The sequence below is a fragment of the Pongo pygmaeus genome, chromosome 6 (assembly GCF_028885625.2).
Source record: "Pongo pygmaeus isolate AG05252 chromosome 6, NHGRI_mPonPyg2-v2.0_pri, whole genome shotgun sequence".
Classification (NCBI taxonomy): domain Eukaryota; kingdom Metazoa; phylum Chordata; class Mammalia; order Primates; family Hominidae; genus Pongo; species Pongo pygmaeus.
Window position 1 is genome coordinate 144,177,922 of NC_072379.2, and position 12,101 is coordinate 144,190,022.

Here is a 12,101-nt window from a genome sequence, read left to right on the forward strand (position 1 = left end):
TATTGCATACGTGAGAATCTAAAATCTCAGAGGGCTTTGCTCACACAAAATGCACATACATTTTGTAAAGACTTTACATAATGTGTGTTGGCACAGGGAAATAAAATAATTCTCTTAAGAAAAAGGGGTTTCAAAGTTTATAGTTAAGCATGTCTTAGTTGAATGTGGTTTACTTTGCAGCCTTAAATACAGTTATGTGTCTCTTAATGACGGGGATCCATTCTGGGAAATATGTAGTCAGGTGATTTTGTTGTGGTATGGACATTATAGAGTAGAGTGCACATGCACAAACCTGCATGGTGTAGCCTACCCCACACCTAAGCTGTGTAGTATAGTCTCTTGCTCCTGGGCTACAAGCCTGCGCAGCATATGACTATACTAAATATTGTGGGCAACTATAATACAATGGTAAGTATTTGTTTATCTAAACATAGCTAGCCATAGAAAAGTACAGTAAAAATGTGGTATAAAACTGGTACACCTGTACAGGACAGCTCCATTGAAATCGTATGGGACCACTGTTGTATAGGCGGTCCTTCACTGACTACAATGCCATTATGTGTTGCATTACTGTAGTGGTATTATTTAATGCTCTAAGTTAGTAAATGAGATATCTTCCCATGCCTGAACTGGGCAGGATTTACAGCTGGAATAGCACACTGTTGGGAACAAAACCTCTAAATTCATTATGACAAAGTTATTAAAACAGCCTCATTTAAGGGGGCAGCTCTCTGAAATCTCCCATGACTGAGGGAAGATGAATAGGTTTGGTAGGTTTTACCATGACAGAGCTCGATGAGGATATGAGGCAGCCTGAAGGAATCACCTTTTTGGGGATTTTAGTGTTCACTGAGAGAGACTATCCAGAGATGGATACTGATATCTGCCAAAAATAACCTAATGATTATGAAGATCCAAATATGCCTATTTTAGTTGTAGCAGTAACTTGCAGTACCATCATGAGACTTCGCTTCATTATAAGACATGCCTACTAGTGATATTGTGGAGAAGGAAGCTTCTATACTTCACCTGCCTCTGCCTCAGGCTCTCTACTTTTTTGGATTCAGAAACTAAAGATGGCCACCAATTGGAGGTGTTTTCTAGAACAGGACAAGGACCTCTGCTTTTAGTGGGTTGGCTCTTGAGCTGCTGGGCTCAAGGACTTGGCATTACCAGAGGTGGTTAAAGAGCACTGGAGACAGATAACAAGACTCAAGTTAAACTTGTAGTTGGATTGTGTGATAGAATCCCCACTGACATGTGCTAAATTGAAGCTTTGGGCTGAGGGCACTCCCTGGCGTGAAGAGGCTGCTGGGATCACTGGATTTTAATACTCATACATATCGAAAGACAGAAGCACCTGTTCACAGTTCGTAACCAATTCACTTTTCTTACAACATTAATTTCTCTTTATTTTATTTTATTATTATTATACTTTAAGTTTTAGGATTACATGTGCACAATGTGCAGGTTAGTTACATATGTATACATGTGCCATGCTGGGGTGCTGCACCCATTAACTTGTCATTTAGCATTAGGTATATCTCCTAATGCTATCCCTCCCCCATCCCCCGACCCCACAACAGTCCCCAGAGTGTGATGTTCGCCTTCCTGTGTCCATGTGTTCTCATTGTTCAATTCCCACCTATGAGTGAGAACATGCGGTGTTTGGTATTTTGTCCTTGCGATAGTTTGCTGGGAATGATGGTTTCCAGTTTCATCCATGTCCCTACAAAGGACATGAACTCATCATTTTTTATGGCTGCATAGTATTCCATGGTGTATATGTGCCACATTTTCTTAATCCAGTCTATCATTGTTGGACATTTGGGTTGGTTCCAAGTCTTTGCTATTGTGAAGAGTGCCACAATAAACATACGTGTGCATGTGTCTTTATAGCAGCATGATTTATAGTCCTTTGGGTATATACCCAGTAATAGGATGGCTGGGTCAAATGGTATTTCTAGTTCTAGATCCCTGAGGTATTGCCACACTGACTTCCACAAGGGTTGAACTAGTTTACAGTCCCACCAACAGTGTAAAGTTGTTCCTATTTCTCCACATCCTTTCCAGCACCTGTTGTTTCCTGACTTTTTAATGATTGCCATGCTAACTGGTGTGAGATGGTATCTCATTGTGGTTTTGATTTGCATTTCTCTGATGGCCGGTGATGGTGAGCATTTTTTCATGTGTATTTTGGCTGCATAAATGTCTTATTTTGAGAAGTGTCTGTTCATGTCCTTTGCCCACTTTTTGATGGGGTTGTTTGTTTTTTTTCTTGTAAATTTGTTGGAGTTCATTGTAGATTCTGGATATTAGCCCTTTGTCAGATGAGTAGGTTGTGAAAATTTTCTCCCATTTTGTAGGTTGCCTGTTCACGCTGATGGTAATTTCTTTTGCTGTGCAGAAGCTCTTTAGTTTAATTAGATCCCATTTGTCAATTTTGGCTTTTGTTGCCATTGCTTTTGGTGTTTTAGACATGAAGTCCTTGTCCATGCCTATGTCCTGAATGGTAATGCCTAGGTTTTCTTCTAGGGTTTTTATGTTTTTAGGTCTAACGTTTAAGTCTTTAATCCATCTTGAATTAATTTTTGTATAAGATGTAAGGAAGGGATCCAGTTTCAGCTTTCTGCATATGGCTAGCCAGTTTTCCCAGCACCATTTATTAAATAGGGAATCCTTTCCCCATTGCTTGTTTTTCTCAGGTTTGTCAAAGATCAGATAGTTGTAGATATGCAGCATTATTTCTGAGGGCTCTGTTCTGTTCCATTGATCTATATCTCTGTTTTGGTACCAGTACCATGCTGTTTTGGTTACTGTAGCCTTGTAGTATAGTTTGAAGTCAGGTAGCATGATGCCTCCAGCTTTGTTCTTTTGGCTTAGGATTGACTTGGAGATGCGGACTCTTTTTTGGTTCCATATGAACTTTAAAGTAGTTTTGTCCAATTCTGTGAAGAAAGTCATTGGTAGCTTGATGGGGATGGCATTGAATCTACCTTGGGCAGTATGGCCATTTTCATGATATTGATTCTTCCTACCCATGAGCATGGAATGTTCTTCCATTTGTTTGTATCCTCTTTTATTTCCTTGATCAGTGGTTTGTAGTTCTCCTTGAAGAGGTCCTTCACATCCCTTGTAAGTTGGATTCCTAGGTATTTTATTCTCTTTGAAGCAATTGTGAATGGGAGTTCACTCATGATTTGGCTCTCTGTTTGTCTGTTATTGGTGTATAAGAATGCTTGTGATTTTTGTACATTGATTTTGTATTCTGAGACTTTGCTGAAGTTGCTTATCAGCTTAAGGAGATTTTGGGCTGAGACAATGGGGTTTTCTAGATATACAATCATGTCATCTGCAAACAGGGACAATTTGACTTCCTCTTTTCCTAATTGAATACCCTTTATTTCCTTCTCCTGCCTAATTGCCCTGGCCAGAACTTCTAAAAGCACTAAATGCCCACAAGAGAAAGCAGGAAAGATCCAAAATTGACACCCTAACATCACAATTAAAAGAACTAGAAAAGCAAGAGTAAACACATTCAAAAGCTAGCAGAAGGCAAGAAATAACTAAAATCAGAGCAGAACTGAAGGAAATAGAGACAGAAAAAACCCTTCAAAAAATTAATGAATCCAGGAGCTAGTTTTTTGAAAGGATCAACAAAATTGATAGACGACTAGCAAGAGTAATAAAGAAGAAAAGAGAAGAATCAAATAGACGCAATAAAAAATGATAAAGGGGATATCACCACTGATCCCACAGAAATACAAACTACCATCAGAAAATACTACAAACACCTCTATGCAAATAAACTAGAAAATCTAGAAGAAATGGATAAATTCCTCGACACATACACCCTCCCAAGGCTAAACCAGGAAGAAGTTGTATCTCTGAATAGACCAATAACAGGCTCTGAAATTGTGGCAATAATCAATAGCTTACCAACCAAAAAGGGTCCAGGACCAGTTGGATTCACAGCCGAATTCTACCAGAGGTACAAGGAGGAACTGGTACCATTCCTTCTGAAACTCTTCCAGTCAATAGAAAAAGAGGGAATCCTCCCTAACTCATTTTATGAGGCCGGCATCATCCTGATACCAAAGCCGGGCAGAGACACAACCAAAAAAGAGAATTTTAGACCAATATCCTTGATGAACATTGATGCAAAAATCCTGAATAAAATACTGGCAAACTGAATCCAGCAGCACATCAAAAAGCTTATCCACCGTGATCAAGTGGGCTACAACATTAATTTCAAATGTTATTTATGGAACCCAGTAGTGCTACTTAGATAGTGATGGTTGAAGTTTGTCAAGGGCACTTCTGGACCCTAAATTCCTGACCCACATAATAATTAATGTGCTGCAATTGGTAACCGCCCTAGGATGGAGACCAAGATTTCTTAACCTTCTGAACTGGATAATTCTTTGTTAAGTGTGTGTATTAGTGGGAAGTTGTCCTGTGCACTGTAGGATGTTTAGAAATGTCTCTGGCCTCTATTCATTAGATGCCAGTAGCACCGCCCCACCCCACCCTTCCATTATGACAACAAACAATGTCTCCAGACATTGCCAAATGTCCCATGGCAGCAAAACTCCCTGTTGAGAACAACTGGTATAGACAAAATGAACACACCCACACATATAGCACACTGTTGTTGCAGTAATAGTATGTTATAGCATTTACAGACACTAAAACAAGACAACAAAATATTCAAAAGCAGTTATATAAGGAGGTGTCTGCTTGCTTTCTTTTTCCTGTCAACCTCAACTCCACTGAGGGATCAGCTTAAGGAAGGCATTGTAAGCCTGAGAGAAAGTGGCTTTTGATGACTGAGGCTTATGGTATCCTCTTAGATTTTGCACTGAATGTCTCACATGGTCTTACCTTAGTCCCAGGTCCTGCGTTTACAACCAGAATGACCCGCTGGCCTTCACACCTGAGTTTCAGTTGGTTTTTACTCATTCTCATCTTATCATTCTGTAGCACATCAATGGCTGTCAGCAATAGCCGTCTAATACTACTTCCTCCATGGGTTTCAAATGCTCGACACATCACACCTCCTAATTGGTTCACATCCATTCGTTCACTGTCCCAATTCACCACCAGTGAGAGAGTGTTAGGAGTTGGACTTCTGCCTTGTACTGGAGGCTCTCTGGCTCATTTTACCTTGTTGTCAGCTTGGCAGCACGGATTCCTCTCCCAAACTCCGTGACGCTTTCTCAGGTTATTTTTGGCACGAAGTGTCACAGGTTGGGTTTTCTGGAAGCAAATGCTGAGATTGAATTTATGGTAAAAAATGTTTGTTAGGAATTCACAGTGAAGAACAAAAAAGGAAGGAGCAGAGTCGAGTAGTTTGCAAAGCTTAACTGTGATGGAAGCTCCACAAAGCCTCTGGAAGCCCGTTGGGGCCGGGGGGACGGTGGGGAGGGGGGCACGGCATTGTGGAATCTGAAGTAGACATTCCTCTTCAGAGTTGTCTTCTGTCAGGTTGAAAGTTCTGGGGCATTTTATTCCCACCTTGCTTAGCTTCCTGATGTGAGTGTCCTGGGAAGGGTATGACTTTGAGTGAGGCAGCTTCTCTCCAGCTTAGGTGGACCCTGAAGGAGCTGAGCATTAAAGATTGCCTGTTGACCACTCCCATTCCAGCGAGGCAGAAAGTCTCTCCTTGAAGGGAATTCTGAGTGGGCGTCTCCTGTTTTCCACATTACCATGTATTCCTTTATTTACATCTGCAAAACCCAAGACCAGGCAGGCAGAGACAGGTCCACTCTTTCCTAATCTACAGGTGATTTCAGCATCTGTAATGATAATCTTAAAACTAAATCTAGGAATGGATTGGAGTAAAGGACAACTGTGGCTGTACAACATCCTACTGAATTCTCTTAGCAAGTACACACTTATTTGTGGAAAGTTAGTATGTACCTTACTTCCCCTTCATCTTTGTACTTGCCTTTGGAATCTTTTTAAAAACTTTGGTTCTCTGGCTTGTCAATCATGTTTGGCTTACTGATCTTCAATCTGATCACCCACCTTTGGGTTTATTTGATGTCTTAGGCATACTCAATCACAATCACTGGTTCTTTGGGCCCACCTTGCTCCAGATCAGTCATCTACCTGGAGCCACCATCCCCCTGGCCGTGGTGACTTAATGGGTCTCTGATTGTGCTGAAGGTGCTATTCTTGTCATCAGGCTCTAACATAGCCACACCAGGGCTCAGTTTCTCCACTGGGATGTGACATTCCCTCCTCTTTCCACCACCCTGCGCCACCCCCATATTCTCAAGTTTGAAAAGGGAAAGGATTTGATGAGCCTGACTTGCACATATGCTTTAAAAATGTATCTTTTCCTGTCAGTAGTTCTTCATCTGGCATCCGGAACATTATATGGTAAAACAGTCCTTTTAAAAGAGTATTCTTAACCCATGGGAAAGACTTTCCATTTATGGAAATTTGGGCATTATGGAAGGTTGGTGTTAGTGACTCTTCCTGGCATTTCCATATTATATTAGTAATAAGTTACTGTATAGGCTCACAAGGTGTGCTCTGATCATATTACCTAAATGAAAAATGGGAATACAATTCTGAGAGAATTGAATTCTGCCAAATTAGTTTGGGGCTTCTCTTAGATTATTTTGTATTATATTTTAAGAGAAGAATTTCTTTATATGTTCAGGCTCAGATTTTATTTTGTTGGACAATCCCAGGCTAACAGAAAAGTTGCAAGGACTCTACAAAAAAGTTTGTTTGTTTGGTCTTAAACCATGTGAGAATAAGTTGCTGGACTGATGATCCATCACCTCTGAAAATTTTAGTTTATTTTTCCTATAAAGCCGGAAGTTCTCCTGCCTAACTACAAAGCAAGCATCAATATGATGAAGTTAACTAGGATGCACTACTATCACCTCCTCCTCAGACCACATTTAAATTTTGCCAATGGTATCAATAATGTCCTTTATAACAAAAGTATGTATAACAACAGTTCAGGATCTGCTATAATGTTTCTTTCATTTCCGTCAGCCTGGAAGCATTGTTTAGGTGGTTCTTAATTTTCATAACCAGATACTTTTGAAAATTATAGAGTTACTTTATAGAATTTATCTCAATTTGGGTTTCTCTGATCCTTCATCATGATTAGATTTAGCTCATGCATCTTTGGCAGGGATGTCACAGAAGTGATGCTGGGTTCTTTTCCTATTAATTAGCATACCATTTTGATTAGTCCCATTACTGGTGATAAGTTTGATCAGTTGATCATGGTGACATCTGCAAGCTTCTCTGTAAAAAAAAAAAAAAAAAAATACTGTGGGGGGGGGGAGAAATGAGTGTTTTGTAAGAAATTACTGTAGTACTATGAATAGACTATTCCTCATCAATATTTCAATTTATTTCTATCAGTATGGATTCACAGCTTCCTGTTTTAGTCAATAGATTATAATCTGTTATTATCAATTTTCATATTCAAATTGATGGCCTCTTCAAACAGCCTTCTGTTATCTTTTGACACATCTTTATCTTTCTCTGAATACTTTCTTATTTTCTGGCCCAACAAGATGTTCAAGGCTCATCTGGTACTTTCCTTGCACTAGCCCTAGAATTAACCGTTTCTCCAAGAAGATCTCGTTTGTCTTAGTGGAGAATGGTATTGAGAAACCAAGATCTGGACACTAGGTGTGCTTACTGCTGTTGAGGCATGCTGCTCCCGAAGCCTCTCTCTCAGTAGCTTAGAGCTAAGGAATATATGGATGAAAATGTGTATGAACATGTACTATATATTTACATCTATATCCATTTTTTTTTTTTGAGACAGAGTTGCTTTCTGTCACCCAAGCTGAAGTGCATTGGTACAATCTTGGCTCACTGCAACCTCCACCTACTGGGTTCAAGCGATTCTCCTGCCTCAGCCTCCAGAGTAGCTGGGATTACAGGCATGTGCCACCACCCCCCAGCTAATTTTTTGTATTTTTAGTAGAGATGGGGTTTCACCATGTTTGCCAGGCTGGTCTTGAACTCCTGATCTCAAGTGATCTGCCCGCCTCGGCCTCCCAAAGTGCTGGGGTTACCAGCGTAAGCCACTGTGCCTGGCTATATTCATTTTTATATGTATATAAAAATATATGTATATATATGTGTATATATGTATATATATGTGTGTGTGTGTGTTTGTGTGTGTGTAATATATAAACATATGCTCACAGCAATACCTGCAATCTCAACTCAACACCATAGGGTTTATTTGAGTTTTTTCTCTTTTCATTTATGTATATACTGCTGATATGGTTAGGCTGTGTCCCCAGCCAAATCTCATCTTGAATTGTAGCTCCCATAATTCCCACATGTTGTGGGAGGGACCCGGTAGGAGATAATTTAATCATTGGGGTGGTTACCCCCATAGTATTCTCCCCATATCATTCTCATGGTAGTGAATAAGTCTCATGAGATCTGATATAAGGGGTTTTCCCTTTTGGTTGGCTCTTTTTCTCTCTTGCCTGCCACCATGTAAGACGAGACTTCGCTCCTCATTTGCCTTCCACCATGATTTTGAGGCCTCCTCAACCACGTGGAACTGTGAGTCCCTTAAACCTCTTTCCTTTATAAATTAGCCAGTCTTGGGTATGTCTTTCTTATCAACATGAGAACAGACTAATAACAACTCCCCTCTCCAAAAGTGAGGAAACAGATTCCTTTTGTACTTAATATATTTATTTATTTGGTCAAAATCTTCCCTCCGTGTGCCTTGGCTCAATAGCTAACTTTCTGTCATTGCACGGCCTCTTCCTCCATAGGGAGTGCTCTCACTACCCTACTGGGATCTTACACCCTGTGCTAGACCACACTTTACACCCTGTGCTAGACCACAGTCTACCCTGCATGCACACCTTTGTCACCCTATTCAGGCTACTCCAGGAGTATTGGGACCTTCCTCACCTGGACTGGATTCTGACATTCTGTAACAGGCTGACCTCAGTGTGTGGATACTTTTTTACCCTCACTGGGCTCCCATACACCAGGTTGCCAGGATGCCCCTCCTGTGGACACCCTCGTCACTCCCCTTGCCCTCTGGCATTCCCTGTGGTCATCGTGACTACCTACCCATTGCCTCCTCCACCCCTGCACAAAAACCGACCTTGCTTGGCCCCATCAGATGGCTTTTGTATTAGAAGAGAAGGAGAGGAAAGGGAAGAGAAGGTGGAAGAGGAGTAGCTCAGTGCTTAATCACGTTTTACTGGAATTCACAGTTTCTGGTAATTGGCATTCAATCTGAGTCCTTAAGCTTAATCTTTTATATATTTTGCCAAAAAGTAATTTAACTTGAGCATATCTATACATATGTTAACATTTCAATAAGTTTCGTTCATATTTATTGGCCCAAATTATAAGAAAATAAGAAAAGTGATGTGGAATAGAGCTTATTAATAGTTAAGTATGAGAACTTGTTTTCTGCAAAGGTCCTGATTTTCATATAACTCCTTTTTCAAATCACTGTTTATGTATATACAAACATGTATGCATTTCGGCATGGGTAATGAGAACACGTAAACTCTAGAAAATCATGATTGATTATTGACAGATAGTATGCGTTTTATTTCCCAAGTAAAAACTACCTTGAGCATGATTTTACAAATATTTACTGAAACACCTAAAATGAGAGAAAGAAGCCAGTTTTTATTTAGAAATTTTACAACACATATTTTTCAGTGTTAGGCTCTCTGCGCAAAAGAAATCTCTTTAACTGAACTATTTTGCAGCTGTTCAACAATAACTTTGAAAACCAACTGAAACTAAATGTCTTTGTAAAATAACGTTTTCGGAATTTGGTTAATTTTTTTTTCTTTAAAGAAAGAAAGTTTAAGTATTAAGTATTAAGAAAGTATTAAGTATTAAGTTAATACTTAATAACGAACTGGCAGTCACTAAATGTCACTTAACTTTAAATATCGTGCTTTTTATCTTCAGTGAACATAGGTGGGGGGCATCTTTTCGTTTCTCCTCACAAAAATCGATTCTGAGCAAACTCATTGAAGATTCGGGAATGAAAGGGTTTGACATGGTTGTAAAGTAGAGCAACAAAAAAGATTGACTGCAGATTTGCTTTCTAAGAACCCGCTTCTTATTCCCCTCATTTTCAAATTGAACGCCATTGAGCATTGCTGTGCGGCTGTAAAATGCTGCTTTTCCGTCAAGAAGACTCTTGCTCACCAGTTTTCTGTCAGGCAGGAACCCTATAAAGCCTCACTTAAGCTGCCTTTCCTTGCTCCCAATGCTATTTTTATGTCCCTCGTGGGATGCTGTCATCTTCAAGGCTAGACACAATTCCTTGCCACCACCACGACCAACCCGCATCCAAGACTTATCTTAGAAACACTAGTTATTTATAATTTCATATTTGCTTTTTCTCATCTCTCTTCCAAACAATTAATAGCTACTTAGGGACCAACAAATTACTCACAATAATGAGGGTTACCATGAGCGATTATGAAGTGGTAAAAGTATGATCTTGGCCCTGTAATTCATCATTTAATGGGGAGACAGAGCTGACACACATACCCCAAGGGTATGTAGTTTTTAAAGATTTTAGTGTATGTGAATATTTTTATGGCCAGGCCCAATAATTGCAAGTTATGAGGCAGGAAGCACAAATGAAGGTTCACCTATAATATGTGAATTTTTAAAATATTACAGACAAAGCTAGCAAATTGTTAAATAAAATGTTTTTCTTCCTTCATTGACAAAGATTATTTTCTAATGATGACATAAAAACATTTTTGCAAAGCTTTGGTTTTTATTTGACTGACAGTTGATAAAATACCAAAAATGACTAATTTCAGTTATTATTGAATATGCCTGATATTCTTTTAACTATCACCTTGTTAATGTTTAGGTAACTCAATAAATATACACATAATTCATAATCCATTATATACTTATTCTCTAAGATTTATTTTCATTTCTTTCATTTCATCAAAATTACTAATTAAGTATTCACAGTTACAATCTTCACATACTTTGTTTTCTAGTTGCAGTAATGATTTGAGACACTGAGGTCATTAATATAATTGTATTAGTAATGAATTAAAAAATACATTTCTTAAAATATAAATCAGTTTCTTCAAATAGTTATTTTATCCTGAAATATTCAAAATTACTCAAAATTATCTATCACCATAAGTGGATAACTAAAAATTATGTAAATTATAATTAAGAAATATCAAAAAAGCAACCCTTAAATAAAATTAAAATTTTCATTCTTTATAAAAATTTAATTAAATTTTTAAATATTTTAAATTTTTGTGTAAAATGTTCATCCAGCTGCCCTGTGAAGAATTTGTGTCATACTTCATGCCTGCTGTGTCTAGTAAAATATGTTTTTGTAAATAAATAAATTTTAGAATAATATGAACTTTTTAACATTGCACAAAGCTTCTAGTCGCTGTTGGTAATTGTTCAAATGCCATGCTAAATTATGACTACTTTCACAACTACAAATTGGATCAGTAATTGAAGCAAGAAAAGGGGCACTTGGCAGTCCTGGGAAACAATACTTTGTTATCCAAGACTCCACTGCAAGCATGCAAACTGAGAATAAAGGTGTGGCAAGTTAATTTGTCTTGTCCTTTACCAAAGCCCATCTTGTGTTCAAATATCCCTGAGCTCTAAAGCAGTTTTCGTATCAAACACTGACAGTGCCACAGCTCAAGTCTTTTATGGTACTCACTCATAGTCAAATGCACCATAGGAAAAGAGAGATGGAGAAGAATTTCCCTAGGAACTAAACAGCGTTAGTCACAAAAATGAATGTCTAGGTTATGGGCTGGAATATTTAGGTTACAAACTGTCAGTACTGAGCAGTGGATTCTGATTTACAGAGGTATGCACGAGTTCTTTTGTGAATGCAGTGTGTGTGTGTGTGTGTGTGTGTGTGTGTGTGTGTGTGTGTGTGTGTAGGAGAGAGAGAGAGAGAGACCTCCAAAGCTCAAAACCCTAAGCAAGGACATTTCTTGCCTGAGTCTGAAGTAGTCTAAAAATTTGGAAACATCAATTAATTTAAATTAGAATAAGACTTTGTAGTGAGGATGGGAATCGATCCTAGCTTCAGAGAACAT